The sequence below is a fragment of the Kogia breviceps genome, chromosome 4, assembly GCF_026419965.1.
Source record: "Kogia breviceps isolate mKogBre1 chromosome 4, mKogBre1 haplotype 1, whole genome shotgun sequence".
Classification (NCBI taxonomy): Eukaryota; Metazoa; Chordata; class Mammalia; order Artiodactyla; family Physeteridae; genus Kogia; species Kogia breviceps.
The window spans coordinates 77350838-77373373 of NC_081313.1; positions in this window are offsets into that span (position 1 = coordinate 77350838).

The window sequence follows — 22536 nt, forward strand, 5'->3', positions numbered from 1 at the left end:
ATATATATGTATATATATTCTCAAATTCTCTTCCCTTATAGGTTATTGCAAAATACCGAGTATAGTTCCCCATGCTATACAGTAGGTCTTTGTTGGTTGTCTATTTCATACATAGTAGTATGTATCTGTTAATCCCCAACCTCCTAATTTATCCCTCCCCCACCCCCCTTTCTCCTTTGGTAACAATAAGTTTGTTTTCTATGTTAGTGAGTCTCTTTCTGTTTTGGAAATAAATTCATTTGTATTTTTTTTTCCACATAAAAGCAATATCATTTGATATTTGTCTTTCTCTGTCTGGCTTACTTCACTTAGTATGATAATCTCTGGGTCCATCCATGTTGCTGCAAATAGCATAATTTCATTCTTTTTTATGGTTGAATAAAATTCCATTGTTTGTGTGTGCATATGCATATATTATATATATATATATAAACATCTTTATAAACAGCTTTATCCATTCATTTGTTGATGGACACTTAGGTTGCTTCCATATCTTGGCTATTGTAAATAGTGCTGCAATAAAAATTGTGGTGCATATATCTTTTTGAAATATAGTTTTGTCCAGATATATGCCCAGGGGTGAGATTGCTGGATCATATGGCAACTCTATTTTTAATTTTTTGAGGAATCTCCATACTGTTTTCCACAGTGGCTGCACCAATTTACATTCCCACCAACAGTGTAGGCGGGATCCCTTTTCTCCACATCCTCACCAGCATTTATTATCTCTTGTCTTTTTGGTAATAGCATTCTAAAAGGTGTGAGGTGATATCTCATTGTGGTTTTGATGTGCATTTTCCTGAGAATTAGTGATGTTGAGACACCATTTCATGTACCTGTTAGCCATTTCTAATGTCTTCTTTGGAAAAATGTCTGTTCAGGTCCTTTGACCATTTTTAATTGGGTTATTTGTTTTGTTGCTCTTGAGTTACATGAGTTCCTTGTATATTTTGGATATTAAACCATTATTGGATATATGGTTTAAAAATATTTTTTCCCATTCTGTAGGTTGCCTTTTAATTTGGTGAATGGTTCCCTTTGTTTTGCAGGAGCTTTTTAATTTGATGTAGTCCCCCTTGTTTACTTTTGCTTTTGTTGTCTTTGCTTGTGGTGTCAAATCTAAAAAATCACTGCCTAGACCAAAGTCAAGGAGCTTATCCTCTATGTTTTCTTCCAGGAGTTTTATGATTTCAAGTATTATGTTCAAGTATTTAAACCAATTTGAGTTGATTTTGCTGGCTGGTATAAAATAGGGGTCCAGGGCTTCCCTGGTGGCGCAGTGGTTGAGAGACTGCCTGCCGATGCAGGGAACACGGGTTCATGCCCTGGTCCGGGAAGATCCCACATGCCACGGAGTGGCTAGGCCCGTGAGCCATGGCTGCTGAGCCTGCACGTCTGGAGCCTGTGCTCCGCAACGGGAGAGGCTACAACAGTGAGAGGCCCGCATACCGCAAAAAAAATAAAAAATAATAATTAAAAATTAAAAATATAAAAAAAAATAAAATAGGGGTCCAGTTTCATTCTTTTGCATGTGACTATCCAGTTTTCCCAACACTATTTACTAAAGAGACTGACTATCCATTCCTCCATCGTATATTCTTGGCTCCTTGTTGTAAATTAATTGACAATATATGCATGGGTTTATTTATGGGCTCTCTATTCTGTTGCGTGTATTTATGTATCTTTTTCTGTGCCAATAGCATAGTATTTTGATTACAATAGCTTTATAATATAGTTTGAAATCAGGATGTGTGATGTCTCCGACTTTGTTCTTCTTTCCTACTATTGCTTTGGCTGTTAGGAGTCTTTTGAAGTTCTACATAAATTTTAGAATTTTTTTTCTATTTCTGTGAAAAATGCCATTGGAATTTTCATAGGGATTGCATTGAATCTGCAGATTGCTTTGGGTACTATGGACATTTTAACAATATTAATTCTTTCATGAGCACAGAATATCTCTTCATTTATTTGTGTCTTCTTCAATTTCTTTCATCAATGTCTTATAGTTTTCAGTGTACAGGTCTTTCACCTCCTTCATTAAATATATTTCTAGGTATTTTATTTTATTTTATTTTATTTTTTAAAAATTTATTTATTTATTTATATTTGGCTGTGTTGGGTCTTCGTTTCTGTGCGAGGGCTTCCTCCAGTTGTGGCAAGCGGGGGCCACTCTTCATCGAGGTACGCAGGCCTCTCACTATCGCAGCCTCTCCCATTGCGGAGCACAGGCTCCAGACGCGCAGGCTCAGTAATTATGGCTCACAGGCCTAGTTGCTCCACGGCATGTGGGATCTTCCCAGACCGGGGCTCGAACCCGCGTCCCCTGCATTGGCAGGCGGATTCCCAACCACTGTGCCACCAGGGAAGCCCGGTATTTTATTTTATAGAAGCAATTGTAAATGAGATTTTCTTAATTTCTCATTCTGATAGTTCATTATTAATGTATAGAAATGCAACGGATTTTTGTATATTGATTTTGTATTTTGCAAATTTACTGAATTTGTTTATTAGTTTTAAAAGTTTTTGAGTGGAGTCTTTATGGTTTTCCATATATAATATCATGCTACCTGCAAATGGAGACATAGTTTTATGTCTTTCTTTCTGATTTGGATGCCTCTTTCTTCTTCTTGCCTAATTTCTCTAACTAGGATTTCCAATACTATGTTGAATAAAAGTGGTGAGAGTAGGCATTCTTTTCTTGTTCCTGCTCCTAGAGGAAAAGCTTTCAACTTTTCACTGTTGAGCATGATGTTACCTGTGGTCTTGTTATATATGGCCTTTATTATGTTGAGGTACATTCCCTCTATACCCAGTCTGTTGAGAGGTTTTTTTTTTTTTTTTAAATTAGAAAGTTTATTACTAGAGGATTAATACTTTACATTCTTTTTAAAAAATTTTTAACATCTTTAATGGAGTATAATTGCTTTACATTGTTGAGTTAGTTGCTGCTGTATAACAAAGTCAGTCATATATACATATACATATATTCCCGTATGCCCTCCCTCTTGCGTCTCCCTCTTGTGTCTTCCTCCCACCGTCCCTATCCCACCCCTCTAGGTGGTCACAGAGCACCGAGTTGATCTCCCTGTGCTATGTGGCTGTTTCCCAATAGCTACCTATTTTACATTTTGTAGTGTATATATGTCCATGCCACTCTCTCACTTCATCCCAGCTTACCCTGACCAGTCCGTGTCCTCAAGTCCATTCTCTATGTCTGCATCTTTATTCCTGTCTTGCCACTAGGTTCTTTAGAACCTTTTTCTTTTTCTCTTTAGATTCCATGTATATGCGTTAGCATACGGTATTTGTTTTTCTCTTTCTGACTTACTTCACTCAGTATGACAGACCCTAGGTCCATCCATCTCACTATAAATAACTCAATTTTTTTTCTTTTTATGGCTGAGTAATATTCATTGTATGTATGTGCCACATCTTCTTTATCCATTCATCTGTTGAAGGACACTTAGGTTCCTTCCATTTCCTAGCTATTGTAAATAGTACTACAGTGAACATTGTGGTACATGACTCTTTTTGATTGCTGGATCATAGGGTAGTTCTATTCTTAGTTTTTTAAGGAACCTCCATACTGTTCTCCATAGTGGCTGTATCAATTTACATTCCCAACAACAGTGCAAGAGAATTCCCTTTGCTCCATACCGTCTCCAGCATTTATTGTTTGTAGATTTTTGATGATGGCCATTCTGACCAGTGTGAGGTGATACCTCATTGTACTTTTGATTTGCATTTCTCTAATGATTAGTGATGTTGAGCATCCTTTCATGTGTTCGTTGGCGATCTGTATATCTTCTTTGGAGAAATGTCTATTTAGGTTGTCTGCCCATTTTTGGATTGGGTTGTTTGTTTTTTTTATATTGAGCTGCATGAGCTACTTGTAAATTTTGGAGATTAATCCTTTGTCAGTTGCTTCATTAGCAAATATTTTCTCCCATTCTGAGGGTTGTCTTTTCATCTTGTTTATGGTTTCCTTTTCTGTGTAAAAGCTTTTAAGTTTCCTTATGTCCCGTTTGCTTATTTTTGTTTTTATTTCCATTTCTCTAGGAGGTGGGTCAAAAAGGATCTAGCTGTGATTCATGTCATAGAGTATCCTGCCTATATTTTCCTCTAAGAGTTTTATAGTGTCTGAACTTACATTTAGGTTTTTACTCCATTTTGAGTTTATTTTTGTGTATGGTGTTAGGGAGTGTTCGTTTAGTTAGGTTTTTTTTTTTTTTTAGTTTTTGAATTTTATTTCATTTATTTTTTTATACAGCAGGTTCTTATTAGTTACCCATTTTATACATATTAATGTATATATGTCAATCCCAATTTCCCAATTCATCACATCATCACACCCCCCATGCCCCCCACCACTTTCCCCCCTTTGTGTCCATACGTTTGTTCTCTACATCTGTGTCTCTATTTCTGCCCTGCAAACTGGTTCATCTGTACCATTTTTCTATGTTCCACATATATGCGTTAATATGAGATATTTGTTTTTCTCTTTCTGGCTTACTTCACTCTGTATGACAGTCTCTAGATCCAGCCACCTCTCTACAAATGACCCAATTTGGTTCCTTTGTATGACTGAGTAATATTCCATTGTATATAGATACCACATCTTCTTTATCCATTCATCTGACGATGAGGGAGTGTTCCATTTTCATTCTTTTACATGTAGCTGTCCAGTTTTCCCAGCACCACTTATTGAAGAAGCTGTCTTTTCTCCATTGTATATTCTTGCCTACTTTATCAAAGATAAGTTGACCATATGTGCGTGGGTTTACCTCTGGGCTTTCTATCCTTTTTCCATTGATCTATATTTCTGTTTTTGTGCCAGTACAATACTGTCTTGATTACTGTAGCTTTGTAGTATACTCTGAAGTCTGGGAGCCTGATTCCTCCAGCTCTGTTTTTCTTTCTCAAGATTGCCTTGACTATTCGGGTCTTGTGTGTTTCCATACAAATTGTGAAATTTTTGTTCAGGTTCTGTGAAAAATGCCATTGCACTAGGAAAGGAATTGCATTGAATCTGTAGATTGTTTTGGGTAGTATAGTCATTTTCACAATGTTGATTCTTCCAATCCAAGAACATGGTATTTCTCTCCATCTATTTGTATCATCTTTAATTTCTTTCATCATTGTCTTACAGTTTTCTGCATACAGGTCTTTTGTCTGCTTACGTGGGTTTATTCCTAGGTATTTTATTCTTTTTGTTGCAATGGTAAATGGGAGTGTTTCCTTAATTTCTCTTTCAGATTTTTCATCATTAGTGTATAAGATTGCAAGAGATTTCTGGTCATTAATTTTGTCTCCTGCTACTTTACCAAATTCATTGATTAGCTCTAGTAGTTTTCTGGTAGCATCTTTAGGATTCTCTATTTATAGTATCATATCATCTGCAAAAATGACAGTTTTACTTCTTCTTTTCCGATTTGGATTCCTTTTATTTCTTTTTCTTCTCTGACTTCTGTGGCTAAAACTTCCAAAACTATGTTGAATAACGTTGTGAGAGTGGGCAACTTTGTCTTGTTCCTGATCTTAGTGGAAAGATTTAGTGGTTTCAGTTTTTCACCATTGAGAAAGATGTTGGTTGTGGATTTGTCATGTATGGCCTTTATTATGTTGAGGTAAGTTCCCTCTATGCCTACTTTCTGGAGAGTTTTTTAAAATCATAAATAGATGTTAAATTTTGTCAAAAGCTTTTTCTGCATCTATTGAGATTATCAAATGGTTTTTATCATTCAATTTGTTAATATGGTGTATCACCTTTGCGTATATTGAAGAATCCTTGCATTTCTGGGATAAACACAACTTGCTCATGGTGTATGATCCTTTTAACATGCTGCTGGATTATGTTTGCTAGTATTTTGTTGAGGATTTTTGCATCTTTGTTCATCAGTGATATTGGCCTGTAGTTTTCTTTCTTTGTAACATCGTTTTGGTATCATGTTGATGGTGGCCTCATAGAATGAGTTTGGGAGTGTTCCTCCTTCTGTTATATTTTGGAAGAGTTTGAGAAGGATAGTTGTTAGCTCTTCTCTAAATGTTTGATAGAATTCGTCCGTGAATCCATCTGGTCCTGGGCTTTTGTTTGTTGGAAGATTTTTTATTACAGTTTCAATTTCAGTGCTTGTGAGTGGTCTGTTTGTATTTTTCTATTTCTTCCTGGTTCAGTCTCAGAAGGTTGTTCATTTCTAAGAATTTGTCCATTTCTTCCAGGTTGTCCATTTTATTGGCCTAGAGTTGCTTGCAGTAATCTCTCATGATCCTTTGTATTTCTGCACTGTCAGTTGTTACTTCTCCTTTTTCATTTCTAATTCTATTGATTTGAGTCTTCTGCCTTTTTGTCTTGATGAGTCTGGCTAATGGTTTATCAATTTTGTTTATCTTCTCAAAGAACCACCTTTTAGTTTTATTGATCTTTGCTATCATTTCCTTCGTTTCTTTTTCATTTATTTGATCTGATCTTTATGATTTCTCTCCTTCTGCTATCTTTGGGGGTTTTTTTTGGTTCTTCTTCCTCTAATTGCTGTAGGTGTAAGGTTAGGCTGTTTATTTGAGGTTTTTCTTGTTTCTTGAGATAGGATTTTATTGCTATAAACTTCCCTTTTAGAGCTGCTTTTGCTGCATCCCATAGGTTTTGGGCCACGTGTTTTCATTCTCATTTGCTTCTAGGTATTTTTTGATTTCCTCTTTCATTTCTTCAGTGATCTCTTGGTTATTTAGTAGTGTATTGTTTAGCCTCCATGTGTTTGTATTTTTTACAGTTTTTTTTTTTCCTGTAATAGATATCTAGTCTCATAGTGTTGTGGTCTGAAAAGATAGTTGATATGATTTCAATTTTCTTAAATTTACCAAGGCTTGATTTGTGACCCAGGATATGATCTATCATGGAGAATGTTCCATAAGCACTTGAGAAGAAGGTGTATTCTATTGTTTTTGGATGGAATGTCTTATAAATATCAATTAAGTCCATCTTGTTTAATGTATCATTTAAAGCTTGTGTTTCCTTATTTAGTTTCATTTTGGTTGATCTGTCCATTGGTGAACGTGGGGTGTTAAAGTCCCCTACTATGATTATGTTACTGTCCATTTCCCCTTTTATGGCTGTTAGCAGTTGCCTTCTGTATTGAGGTGCTCCTATGTTGGGTGCATAAATATTTACAATTGTTATATCTTCTTCTTGGATTGGTCCCCTGATCATTATGTACTGTCCTTCTTTGTTTCTTGTAATAGTCTTTATTTTAAAGTCTATTTTGTCTGATATGAGAATTGCTACTCCAGCTTTCTTTTGATTTCCATTTGCATGGAATATCTTTTCCCATTCCCTTACTTTCAGTCTCTTTGTGTCCCTAGGTCTGAAGTGGGTCTCTTGTTGACAGCATATATATGGTCTTCTTTTTGTATCCATTCAGCCAGTCTATGTCTTTTGCTTGGAGCATTTAATCCAGTTACATTGAAGGTAATTATCAATATGTATGTTCCTATTACTATTTTCTTAATTGTTTTGGGTTTTTTATTATAGGTCTTTTCCTTCTCTTGTGTTTCCTGCCTAGAGAAGTTCCTTTAGCATTTGTTGTAAAGCTGGTTTGGTGGTGCTGGATTCTCTTAGCTTTTGCTTATCTGTACAGGTTTTAATTTCTCCATCGAATCTGAATGAGATCCTTGCTGGGTAGAGTAATCTTAGTTGTAGGTTTTTCCCTTTCATCACTTTAAATATGTCCTGCCACTCCCTTCTGACTTGCAGAGTTTCTGTTGAAAGATCAGCTGTTAACCTTATGGGGATTCCCTTGTATGTTATCTGTGGCTTTTCCCTTGCTGCTATTAATATTTTTTCTTTGTATTTAATTTTTGATAGTTTGGTTAATATGTGTGTTCCTATGTTTCTCCTTGTATTTATCCTGTATGGGACTCTCTGTGCTTCCTGGACTTGATTGACTCTTTCCTTTCCCATGTTAGGGAAGTTTTCAACTATAATCTCTTCAAATATTTTCTCAGTCCCTTTCTTTTTCTCTTCTTCTTCTGGGACCCCTATAATTTGAATGTTGGTGCATTTAATGTTGTCCCATAGGTTTCTGAGACTGTCCTCAATTCTTTTCATTATTTTTTCTTTATTTTGATCTGTGATAGTTATTTCCCCTATTTTATCTTCCAGGTCAACTATCCATTCTTCTGCCTCAGTTATTCTGCTATTGATTCCTTCTAGAGAAATTTTAATTTCATTTATTGTGTTGTTCATCATTGTTTTATGCTCTTTAGTTCTTCTAGGTCCTTGTTACACATTTCTTATATTTTCTCCATTCTATTTCCAAGATTTTGGATCATCTTTACTATCATTCTGAATTCTTTTTCAGGTAGACTGCCTATTTCCTTTTCATTTGTTTGGTCTGGTGGGTTTTTACCTTGCTCCTTCATCTACTGTGTGTTTCTCTGTCTTCTCGTTTTGCTTAACTTACTGTGTTTGGGGTCTCCTTTTTGCAGGCTGCAGATTCATAGTTCCCATTGTTTTTGGTGTCTGCCCCCAGTGGGTAAGGTTGGTTCAGTGTGTTGTGTAGGTTTCCTGGTGGAGGGGACTGGTGCCTGTGTTCTGGTGGATGAGGCTGGATATTGTATTTTTGGTGGGCGGGACTGCGTCCGGTGGTGCATTTGTGGGTTTCTGTGACCTTTTTAGGCAGCCTCTCTGCTAAAGGGTGAGGTTGTGTTCCTGTCTTGCTAGTTGTTTGGCATGGGATGTCTAGCACTGGAGCTTGCTGGTCATTGAGTGGAGCTGGGTCTTAGTGTTGAGACAGAGATCACTGGAAGATCTCTTGCTGATTGATATTACGTGGGGCCAGGAGATCTCTGGTGGTCCAGTGTCCTGAACTTGGCTCTCCCACCTCAGAGGCTCAGGCCTGACACCTGGCTGGAGCACCAAGACCCTGTCACCCACTCAGTTCAGAAAAAAGGGAGAAAAAAAAGAAAGGAAGAAAAAAATAATAAAATAAAGGTATTAAAATAAAAAACTTAAAAAATATTACTAAAATAAAAAATAAAATGAAGAGAGCAACCAAACCAATAAACAAATCCACCAATGATAACAAGTGCTAAAAACTAAACTAAGGTAAATATATAAATCGGAAACTAGTCAGTTGCATATAGAAAACCCTAAGTCTACAGTTGCTCCCAAATTCTACCACCTCAATTTTGGGATGGTTCGTTGTGTATTCAGGTATTCCAGAGGTGCAGGGTATATCAAGTTGATTATGGAGATTTAATCCGCTGCTTCTGAGGCTGCTGGGAGAGATTCCCCTTTCCCTTCTTTGTTCGCACAGCTCCTGGGGTTCAGCTTTGGATTTGGCCTTGCCTCTGCATGTAGGTCGCCCTCTGCTGTCTATTCTTCACCCAGACAGGAGAGGTTTAAGGTAGTGGCTGATTAGGGGTCTCTGGCTCACTGAGGCCAGGGGGAGGGAAGGGTACAGAATGTTGGGCGAGCCTGCAGCAGCAGAGGCCATCATGACATTTCAACAGCCTGAGGCATGCCTTGTGTTCTCATGGGGAAGTTGTCCCTGGATCATGGGACCCTGGCCGTGGCGGGCTGCACAGACTCCTGGGAGGGGAGTTGTGGATAGTGACCTATGCTTACACACAGGCGTCTTGGTGGCTTCAGCAGCAGCCTTAGTGTCTCATGCCTGTCTCTGTGGTCTGCACTGATAGCTGTGGCTCGTGCTCATCTCTGGAGCTCATTTAGGTGGTGCTCAGAATGCCCTCCCCTCGTGCACCCTGAAACAATGGTCTCTTGACTCTTCGGCAGTTCCAGACTTCTTCCCAGATTCCCTCCCAGTTAGCTGTGGTGCACTAGCCCCCTTCAGGCTGTGTTCACGCAGCCAACCCCTATCCTCTCCCTGGGGTCTGACCTCCGATGCCCAAGCCTCAGCTCCCACCCCCCACCCACCCCAGAGGGTGAACAGACAAGCCTCTCAGGCTGGTGAGTACTGGTCGGCACCAATGCTCTGTGCGGGAATCTCTTCGCTTTGCCCTCTGCACCCCTCTTGCTGTGCTCTCCTCTGTGGCTCCGAAGCTTCCCCACCCCACCCCCGCCCATCCCCCATCTCTGCCAGTGAAGGGCCTTCCTAGTGTGTGGAAACTTTTCCTCTTTCACAGCTCCCTCCCAGAGGTGCAGGTCCTGTCCCTATTCTTTTGTCTGTTTTTTCTTTTTTCTTTTGCCCAACCCATGTACATGGGGAGTTTCTTGCCTTTGGGGAAGTCTGAGGTGTTTTACCAGCATTCAGTAGGTGTTCTGTAGGAGTTGTTCCACATGTAGTTGTATTTCTGACATATTTGTGTGGAGGAAGGTGATCTCCATGTCTTACTCCTCTGCCGTCTTGAAGGTCCTCTCCCCTGTTGAGAGGTTTTATCATGAAAGGTTGTAGAATTTTGTCAGATGCTTTTCCTGAACCTGTTGAGATGATCATGTGATTTTCATCCTCCATTTTGTTAATGTTGTTTATCACATTGATTAATTTTGGATTTCAAAACATCTTTGCATCCCTGAAATAAATGCCAGTTGATCATGGTGTATGGTTCATTTAATATATTGTTGAATTAGGTTTGCTAATATTTTTTGCCTCTGTCTTGATCAGGGATATTGGCCTATAATCATCTTTTCTTATAGTATCCTTGTCTGGCTGGTATCCGGGTAGTGCTAACCTTGTAAAATGATTTTGGAAATATTCCTTTCTCTTCTGTTTTTTAAGAAGAGTTTGAGAAGGATGGTAGTTCTTGAAATGTTTGGTAAAATTCACTAGTGAAGCCACCTTGTCTTGGAGTTTTCTTTGTTGGGAGGTTTTCAATAACTGATTAAATCTCTTTAATAGTAATTGGTCTGTTCACATTGTCTATTTCTTCATAATTCATTCTTAGTAGTTTGTACATTTCTAGGAATTTATCAGTTTCTTCTAGGTTGCACAATTTGTTGGCATATAATTGTTCATGGTTCACGAGCCTTTATATTTCTGTGATAGCAGTTTTAATAGTTCCTCTTTCATTGCTGATTTTATTTATTGAGCCCTCTTTTTTTTTTTTTTTTTTTGCAGTATGCGGGCCTCTCACTGTTGTGGCCTCTCCTGTTGCGGAGCACAGGCTCTGGACGCACAGGCCCAGTGGCCATGGCTCACGGGCCTACCTGTTCTGTGGCATGTGGGATCTTCCTGGACCGGGGCACAAACCCGTGTCCCCTGTATCGGCAGGTGGACTTTCAACCACTGCACCACCAGGGAAGCCCAGAGCCCTCTTTTTTTGTGGTAAGTCTAGCTAAAGGTTTATCTATTTTGTTTATCTTTTAAAAAATTAAGCATCACATAAGTTTTGATATGTTGTGTTTACATTTTCATTTTTCCCAAGATTTTTAAAAATCTCTCTTTTAATTTTTTCTTTGACCCATTGGTTATTCAGTAGCATGTTTTTTAATGTCCACATATTAGTGAATTTTCTAGTTTTCTTCTTGTGATTGATTTCTAGTTTCATACCAGTGTTGTCAGAAAAGATACTTCATATGATTTCTTTTTGATCGGAGAATTTAGTCCATTTACATTTAAAGTAATTATTTGTAGTTATGAACTTTAAAAAAATAATTTATTCATTTTTGGCTGCATTGGGTCTTTCATTGCCTCATGCAGGCTTTCTATAGTTGTGGAGAGCAGGGGCTACTCTTCGTTGTGGTGCATGGGCTTTTCATTGAGGTGGCTTTTCTTGTTGCAGAGCATGGGCTCTAGGCACGTGGGCTTCAGTAGTTGTGGCTTGTGGGCTCAATAGTTGTGGCTCTTGGGCTCTAGAGTGCAGGCTCAGTGGCGCATGGGCTTAGTTGCTCCATGGCATGTGGGATCTTCCAAGACCAGAGCTCGAACCTGTATCTCCTGCATTGGCAGGTGGATTCTTAACCACTGTGCCATCAGGGAAGTCCCCACAGCTTGTTCTTTTCTACCTTCTCTTCTCTTTGCTGAAGCAAATGCCTTAGGTATAAAATAAGGCTTTTTAAACATTTAATGTTCATTTGTGAGATATTTTGTAGTTAAGTTATACAGTAATGGTTACTAAAGAAAGCACTATAATTTTCTGCCTCTGGGGCCTGACTCTTGCCTGTCAACTTCATATTTCGAATGCTCTAATCTGAAATACACTGATATTCTTATTTGGTATGTAGACTGGTCTTTACCCTGCTCCTTGTAGCATGTTGTCTTTGGTCCACTTGTCTAGAAAACGTAATATATAAGTTCAGTGGGTATGCTTCAAGCTTGCTCATTAAACTCACATTCCAGCGGTTTACTGTGATGAGGACATGTTTTTCTTCTATTTGTAAGAACAGTGTCAACCAAGTTGCCTATAAAACTGTAGCACAACTATTCTTTTAATCTACAAAAACTCTAGAAGTTCTTCCTTTTAATGTTCATAGTCTTCAAACTTAAGATTAACTATTTTTCTATTGAAGACTTTCATTATTCTCTTTAATTACTTTATTTCTAATTAATTACCTCTATCCCTCTCTCATTCCCTCTTCTTCTTCCTTCAAAACACATTGATTGACACTGCTTTGTGTCAAACAGTGTACAATTATAATTATAGCCAAATGTTTAATAATTAGATTGAGTAGATCCAGTTGCCATCTTTCATCCATGTTGCTGAATGAAGGTTTGACTGTGTTGAGTACAGAGGAAATGGAGCTATTCTCAAGTCTTCTGCTAGCTTTTCTCTTTTCTGGCTTCTTCTTTTTTTTTTTTCTAGTTTTACTCAGTTGGGTTTGTGTTTATTCATTATACCCTGTGAGTCTTGCTGACTGGACTTCTCGTTTCAGATATCACCCATGATTGTTGATGTCACCTGAATCAAATTTATTGTTTTTGATTTTCTTATGTATTATTTCCTACTTACACACACTGGACATAATTTTATTTTCGAAAATGCTGTTTCTCTGAATTGTCATAGCCAGTAAGAGCCCTTTTCAACTTCTAGGAAGTTAACAATTGCACCCCAATGGAGGGAGATACAGATTTACTGGGCTCCTTTCTCTCATAGGTCACTGATAAATAAACAACTTGGTGCTTTTTCTCTTGATGTAGAAAGTAGGTTACTGTGGGCCCATAGAAAATAGCTTCTCATTTTACTGTGTTACAATGTTGCTTCTAGACAGTGATCATGGGAGATGTTGCTGCAGTTCTGGCATTCATTTTTTTCTGTGTATTCCCTAGTTAACTGTAACATGTGACAATCATGCTTCATGTTTTATTTTATTTTATTTTAGAATATGTGTATATGAAGAGTAACAAGAGATTAAAGCTCTGTTTGACTCTTTTGTGGTAATGTGTTATCAGCCAGGTGTGTAGTCTTCCAAAAATATTTAAACATAAAGGCATATTCAGAGGGCTTTTAAAAATAGTTTCACACCATACATACTATTCTGTCATTCTCTTTTACCATTTAAAATTACATGATAGCATCTCTCCAGGTTAATAGATATGGACTGTACTCTTTTTTTATAGCTGCATAATATTCTTTAATATGAATATACTATAATTTATAGCCATTACCCTATTGATAGACATTAAGATTGTTTCTAATTTTTTGCCACTAAAAATATTGTATAACAACATTACAATGTTACACTGATAATCCTTATGCATATATATGTTTTCATTCTGGTGCTTTTACTGCTGTAGGATAGATTCCCCAAAGTATATTTGCTAAGTCAAGGTGTATATGTGTTTCTTACTGCAATAGATATTGCCACATTACTTTGCAAAATGTTGTATCAATTCATGCTTCTATCAGCACTGTAGGTGAGTGTCCATTTTTCTGCATCTTTCTAAACACTGGATATTTTTACTCTTTTAAACATAGGCCAAAAGCTAATGGTTAAGAAACAGTATCATGTTTTATTTTCTGTTTCCCTTTGTCCACTGATAAGGTCAATGTCTTTTTTTGGTTTGTTTGTTTAAGTGTTATGGCCATTTGGATTTCCTCTCCTGTGAGTATCCTGTGCATAACCTTTGCTCATTCTTATTTTGAGTTGTTTGTTTTCTTCTTTTCAGTTTGTAGTTCTTTATATTTTAGAACTAGTAATCTTGTATTTGTAATTTTTTTTAAAAATAAACTTTTAATTTTAGAACAGTTTTAGATTTACAGAACAATTGTGAAGATAGTCAAGAGAGTTCCTGTATTACCTTCATCCTCCCTGCCCCTAGTTTCTCCTATTATTAACATCTTACATTAGTTTGGCACATTTGCCACAATTAATGAACCCATAGAATACCTTATTATTAACTAAAGCTCATACTTTATTCAAATATCTTTAGTCATTTTCCCTAATACCCTTTTTCTGTTCCAGGATACCATAAAGGAGACCACATTACTTTTAATTGTCATGTCTCTTTAGGTTCCTCTGTGCTGTGAAAGTTTCTCAGAATTTCCTAGTTTTTGATAACATTGTCAATTTTAAGGATTACTGTTTAGGTATTTGTTGAATGCCCCTCAGTTGAGATTTGTCTGTTTTCTCATGATTAGACTGAGATTATGGGTATTTGGAAGGAAGATCACAAAGGTAAGATGCCATTGATCTTGAATCACATCAAGGGTACATTCCATCAATATGAGTTATCATTATTATCATTAGTTAGTTAGTTAGTTATCATTAATCACTTGGCTGAGGTAATGTTCATTGTGTTTCTTCATCATCAAGTTACTCTTCCCTAGCCACCACCCTTTCTATACTAACTGCACTCTGGAGAGAAGTAACTATGTGCAGCTCAAACATATAAGGAGTGGGGAGTTATGATCCACCTCCTTTGAGAGTGCAGTATTTATGTAAATTATTTGTAATTCTTCTGCAAGGGAGATTTGTATCTTTCCCACACTTATTTATTTATTAATGCTCCCATCATTGTTTTGTTTGTTTGTTTTAGCAAGAGTACTTCCTTACATGTTCTACTAGATACTCCAAGCTCATCTTGTATATTTCCTGCCCCAGTCCTAGAATCAGCCACTTCTCCAAGGGACCGTGGTTCCTTTAGTAGACAATATTAGAAAATAACATCGGCCCTACCTAAGTGGTTGCTACAAATTCAGCTGACAGGGCAAGGAAATGTATGTGTATACATTTCTATACAAATGAATACATTTTTCTGTATGTAACTATCTGTATCTATATTACACTAAACATAAGTTCATACTGATGTCTCCAACTAATCTATTACCATATGGATCATTCTAGTCTCCTCCTCTCATTTATTTGTAACCTCCACTCCAACAATGAGAAACCTAGCCCCACCCCAATGACTATTCATTTTCTTAATTGTACCATTGTGTATAAATTGTTAACCTATACTTACACCCAGGGGAGGTGACTTTATCAGAAAGAGTTCAGTAATTTAGTCAGGTTTTTTGGCCTTTAGTCTTATAGATTCTACTCATTTCCATTTGTTTAAGTCAGCACCTTTTGCCTCTATTGCCTTCTGTGAGGCTGTTTCAGACATTTGTAATGCAGTTAGAGTGTTTTGTCACATTCTGCATACCTTTCTGAGATTGCCTGACCTACTAAATTGTGTTTTTAAAATTTGTATACATTAAGGTTCACTCTTTGTGCTGTAAAAGACTATGGATTTTGGCAAACTCATGGTGTCATTTATCCACCTTTACAATAACATACAGAATAGATTCAATGCCCCCAAAATATCTCTGGTAACTCACTTATTCAACTCTTTCTCCTTCCATAACCACTGATCTTTTTACCATTTCACTAATTTTGCATTTCCTGGAATGTGATATAATTGGAATCAGAATGTAATTAGCCCTTTCACACTGATTGCTTTCACTTAGCAATATATATTTAAGATTGACATGTCTTTTAATATTTTTCTAGATTATACCTTTTTAAAATCACTGAAAAATTCCATAATATCATATTTTACTTATCCAATCACTTATTAGAGAATTTCTTGGTTGCTTCCAGTTTTTGGTGATTATGAATACAGCTGCTATAAACATTCATGTGCAGGTTTTTGTGTGGACATAAGATTTCAGTTAGGTAAATACCTAGGAGAGTAATTATTGGATCATATGATAAAAGTAGGTTTAGCCTTGTAAAAAGCTGCCAAAGTGTCTTCCAAAGTGGCCATAACCACCAGCAAGAGTGAGAGTTCATGTTGATTTGCATCCTAGTCCCTAGCTGGTATTGTCAGTTTGGGAGATTAAAAAAAATTTTTTACAGGGGCTTTATTCATAACTGCCCAAATATGGAAACACCTGAGATCTTAGTAGGTGAAAAGATCCTATATGGAGTATATCCAGGCAAGGGAATGTTATTCAGTGAAAAAAAGAAATGAGCTGTGGAGCCATAAGGAGACATGCAGAGAAAGGTAAATGCTTATTATTAACTGAAAGAAGCCATCTGAAAAGGTTACACATTACATGATTCCAACTATACAGGATATTCTGAAGAAGACAGAACTATGGAAACAGTAAAAAGATCAGTGGGTTGCCAGGGGTTAAGGTGGAGAGAGGGAAGAACCCAGGTGTTTCTCATCCCAGGACTCCTGGAGTCCTGGTAGAACTCCCAAGATCCTGCAAGATCTGGCTTCCTCTGAGAAGAGTGGTCGAGCGCCTCCAGTCTTGATTCCGCCATTTTCCAAGCCACCTGTGATTGCTCAGCGCAAGTTTCTTTTTGCATTTTAACCACTCTAATAGGTATGTAGATGTATCTCATTTATGTTTTAACTTGCAATTCCCTAACGACAAATGATGTTGAGCATCTTTTCATATATTTATTTGCCCTCTTTGGTAATATGTCTCTTCAGATCTTTTGCCTATATTTTAGTTGGGCTGTTTGTTTTCCTATTGATTTTTAAGGGTTCTTTCTATATTTTGGATATAAATCCTTTATCACAGGGGTCCCCAACCCTGGGTCCATGACCTGTTAGGAACTGGGCCGCACAGCAGGAGGTGAGTGGTGGGCCAACAAACGAAGCTTCATCTGCCGCTCCCCATCACTCCCTTGCATTACTGCCTGAACCATTCCCCCTCCCCCATCCGTGGAAAAATTGTCTTCCACGAGACCGGTCCCTGGTGCCAAAAATGTTGGGGACTGCTGCTTTATCAGATATATATTTTGCAAATATTTTCTCCCAGTCTGTAGCTTATCTTTTCATACTCTTAACAATGTCTTTCCAGAGCAGAGTTTTTCATTTTAATAAAGTCCAACTTATCCATTTCTTCTTTCACGAGTTGTGCTTTTGGTGTCGTGAACAAACTTCACCACTAAATCCAAGAATACAAGTATTCTCTTATGCTTTCTTCTAAAAGTTTTATAGTTTTGAATTTTACATTTAGGTCTGTGATCTCATTTGAGTTTAATATTGTGAAAAGTGTAAGGTCTATATCTAGGGTGTTTTATAATTTTTTTTTTTTTTTTTGCATATGAACATCTATATCATCATTTGTTGAAAGGGTATCCTTTTTAAATTAAATTGTCTTTGCTTTTTCATTAAAGATTAGATGATTATATTTGTGTGGGCCTATTTCTGCATTCTCTATTCTGTCCATTGTCTATTATTTTTCCAATACCACATTATCTTGATTACTGTGGCTTTATAGTAAAGCTTGAAATTGGGTAGAGTGAGTCCTCCAACTTTGTTATTCTTCTTTAGTATTGTGTTGGCAATTCTAGATCTTTTGTCTTTTCATATATACTTTTGAATCAGTTTTTCGATATCTGTGAAATAGCTTGCTTGGTGTTTTGTTGGGACTGCATTAAAGTCACAGACTAAGTTGGGAAGAATTGACATTGTGACAATGAAGTGTGTTTCAATACAGGAACACAGTATTTCTCCATTTACTTAGATTTTTAAAAATTTCTTTCATCAGAGTTTTGTAGTTTTCCATATACAGATTTTGTACATATACATAAAAATCTTATTTTATTTCTTGGTGCCATTATAAATGATATTGATTGTTTTTTAACTTTCAAATTCCAATTGTTCATTGCTGCTGTATAGGAAAGCAATTGATTTTGTATATTATCCTGATGTCCTGTGACCTTGCTGTACTCACTCATTATATGAGTTCCAGGAGCTTTTTGTTGTTGTTGCTGTTGATTTTTTAAAAATTTGTCTACATAGTCAATCATGTTATCTGCAAATAAAGTTTCATTTCCAATTTTTCTTTTTGTTTGTTTTAAATTTTCTCTTCTTGTCTTATTTCACTAACTGGGGCTTCTGGTACGATAATGAATAGGAGTGGTGAGAGGGGTATCCTTGTTCTGGATCTAAGGGAGAAAACAACCAGTTTCTTCCAGTAAATATGATGTTAGTTGTCAGTCTTTAGTAGATGTTCTTTATTAATGTGAGAAAGTTCTCTTCTATTCCTAGTTTGCTGTTTATCAAAGATTTTGCAAGTATTATCCCCATTCTATAATTTGTCTTTATATTTTATTCTATCTTTTGTTATATACACATTTTACACTTGCTTCCCAAAATTATCTTATATAATCTCTCAGATAAACTTTGAGCTTCTTTGTATCCTTCCATTCTTCCTTTATTTTTCTCTCCAGTGCCTAAGACTTCTAAGTGGTCAAGCATATGGGCTTAGGAATCAGATTCTTCTGGGTTCAATTCCTAGGTTTCCCTTTACTACTTGTCTGATCTTGGAAAAATTCTTTTACCTCTCTGAGCCTTAATTTTCTCCCCTGAAAAAGTTGGTATATTATACCTTTCTCAAAGTGTCTTTGTAACATATTTGTAAGTGCTCAGTAAGTGCTTTTATGGAGAAAGTTAATGTATTTTTTAATTCTGGAAAACATTAAGATTATATTATTCAGTTGTATGACATTTCTAAGGAAAGAATGTGACCAGAATATAGTTTCATTTATGCAACTGTTTTCTTCTGTGAACAGAGAAATATCTTGGTCAAATTCTAGATCCATCCATGTTATATCACTGTTAAAAGTAAGTAATCTTCTTCTAATTATTAGCCTTGACTGGGATGATAGAAGTGGTATTAAATTTTTGTTGCAGGGAAACTTGATGGGAACAATCTTTCACAGATGTGTGTAAAATGTTGTGGCTATAACCTGGAAAGTTGGTTGTTTAAATGCTTTACAGAAATTATAAATCAATGCAAAGAATGTTATTAACAAGTTACTAATACATAAAAGAAAATCCTTATTGTACTATTACTTCATTATGGACATTCAAGTGGGATTTGTATTACCTGCACACACAGTTGGGCACAGGGAAGAACTTGGTGACTGCTGTATTTCTTTGTCACAGTACTTATTTTGTATTTCTCAGATTGACATCACAAATTGGGAACAACTTGTCTAGAAATATCTAAGGTTCTGCTAGGAAAAGGATTTAATTGGGAATGTGCTCTTGGAATTTCTGAATTTAAAGAAGTATGATTGTTGAAGGCATACCAAGTGCTTGGAAAACAATACTTGCCAACTGTGTAAAACCAACATGAATCCTGGGCTAGAAATTAAGCCATTTGGGTGCTAAGGGCTCATTATTTCCCTTGCTTTAAACTGCTTAACCTTTCTTGGTTTCTCCAGATATAAAACAGTAATCATACTTTCCATTATTTAGCTCACAGAATGTTATAAGAACAGAACAGAAATAAGATTCTTCATTTGTTTTCCATTACTTATAGGCTGAAATCCAAATTCCTTAGCAGTATCATAGTGGCTGAAAAGACAGGTTTTGGAGTCAGATAGATATTTTGAGCCCAGATTTTTACCTCCACACACAGCCATGTTATTGGACAGTTTACTTGACCTTTCCAAGCTTCAGTTTCCTCATCTATAAACTAAAGATAATAATAATTTTTTCCTCATAAGGGTTGGTGTGAGAATTAAATTGGGTAATGCATGTACAAGGCAAGCACAGGGTTTGGTACATTTTATGTGTTCAGTAAATTGTAGCTGCTGGTATTCACATCACTGTGTCATGTAAGGCATTTGCTAGATGGTCTTTCCAACCACATCCGCCATCATTGACTCCCTAAATTCACTCCTTGTTTATGCTAAGTACACTTCTCTATTACAACACACCCCACTTACCTCCTGACTTTTCTCTATCATTACACTGTGTCTCTTTGATGTCAGAAATGTTAACCTATTCATCGTTGGACCCTCATTAGTTAACAGGAGATTGTAGCCAGTTAACTCAAGAAAATTGTGTAGAACTAAGTTAATATAGGGATAATCATAAATATATAAGAATTGGTCAGATAAATGTTATATTCTGTACATTAACAATAAAGTGAATAAAAATCCCTGTGTATATGAGACATCTTAAACCAGTGGTCAGTGGGCCAAACTAGGTATATGGAGCTGTTTTATCTGATCTTTGATGTTAAAATAAATCAGAGGGATTGACAACAGAAATTTGCATTTCTGGCTTCTCTTGAAAAGGTTGGAGACCTAGAAACTGACCTCCATTTGCTTCATAGAAATGGTTGGGGTTCTCCAGTTAGCCTCACTCTCCACTCGGGTGATAAACAGTAGAGACACTTTGCAACAGAGACTCTTTGTGTGACTACCAGCAGAAAGTTCATGTTTTCCTTCAGAAAAGGAGCTTTGCTTTATGCAAAATAGGGAAGAATACTGCTCTTTATTTATTCCCAGGTAGGTAGGGCATAACTGATCTACCTGAAGAAGCAACAGCAGCCACCTACACCACATCCCAGTTTTCCTAACCAAATATTCTTTAAAATGTTTGATATTGGTAAAGCCCATATTTCTATTGCTATGTATAGTTTTGGTACTGAAAATCCTATTCAAAGTTGCTCTTGTTGTTTGTTCTGTGCTCTTCTGAGAAGCCCTACAGTTTGTAAAGATGAGTTTGAGTTATTTATAGACATGGATTGTGTTAGATGAGCCCTGTTTTCCTAAAGCCCTATGACAGAGGTAGGTGGTGACAGGGTCCAGGGGCCCTTGTGCACTCATGTTAGGAGGCTGTTTAGAAGAGTGTTTTACATGGGTATCAGGCAAGTTTACGAGTTGAGTTTTTTGGGGGGTATTCATTCAAATTTTGATCACTTCAGTAATTAAATTAAATGTCATCTCTTGTGGCTGCAAGTACATCCCATAAATTCCCATGCTTAGGAGAATACCCACAAAGAACAAAGGGAAATGACTTAGCAGTAATCTAGTTAATTTGGTCAATGTAGGCACCCCATTTGGCTGTATCATATTCTGTTTTGAAACTTGAATTGTGCACCCTTTTTTTGTTTGTTTACACTGACTAAATTGAGCATAAAATTACCAGATCACTTTATTCCATGTTTTACAGATACAGCATAAAAGGCAGATTAAGCAAAGAGATAGTATTTTTCTCTGAGCAGAGTGTGGGAATTGAGTTCTTATCAGACTTTGAAACCTGTGAATGTTAAATTATACTTGGTTGGCACTTCCTGCTTTTACTTGTCATTGGATTTATTTTCTTCTTCTGAAGCCCAAAGCAAACTTTCAGCTGTATATCCTTCAATGCACTGATGTGAGAAGAGATGAGGTAGAGTTGCAGCTGGGAAAATATTTAAAAATTTAATCAAGAAAATTTTGTATTATTCAGCTCAAGTACAGGAACAAACATGACTTGTGTAAGATTTGGCAACCTCTCATTCCTCTTTCAAAATGAGGCACATCCAAAACACCTTCATGAGGCACGTACTAATTGGCTCTTGCTGCTTGCTAGTTATTGTGTTATTACCTAATCTTATCCATTCAGAGATCCCAAAGGAGACCCATTTACAAGAGACAGTATGATTCAGTGGATTAAATACAAACCCTGAAATTTAATACTCTGGTGCTGCTGACTTACTTCCCAGACTCTTGGGAATATGGGTCAACATTACAATATCAGTTTACATAAGGAACATAATGGTTCTCTTTCCCCACCTCCAACATAAAGATATTATAATGACTTAAAGGTAAATTGCTGTAAAAGAAAATAATACAATTCAATGAATGAGATAATAAGTAATTAGATGGGTATATAGACAATATGTTTATAAGAGGATATAATAACAGAGTAACTCAATTTTCATCACCAAATGACTCAACCATGTGCATGATCTTTCTTATATAAACAGTAATTGCACAAGCATTCTTTACTTCTTGTCTGACCAGTGAAATGGGTTTGATTGGTTAACTTAAACTCCACTGAGATGTAGACACTGTCCCACAAGTATGCACTTTTAATATCTAGCTAAAATCTCCTTCTATGAGAGGCCTTTTCCAAGTAATCTCCCCAATATAATCCCTGACCCAGTTGAATTTGCTCTCTTGTAGGTAATACCACTTAACTTTTCTTACAGAAGCTGTGGCCCAGGATTGCATCTTTCAGTTTCGCTGTGGGCCTGCTCCTAAAGAGAGTGCCTTGAGTGCGGGACCCAACTTCATCCTTGTATCACCTAGGGCGGGTAGAGTGTCTGGTCTCTAGCTGCCTGCTCAACTCATGATTATTGAACGTATGAATCTATCCATCAACAGTAGTGCTTTGGTAACCATTTACTCTA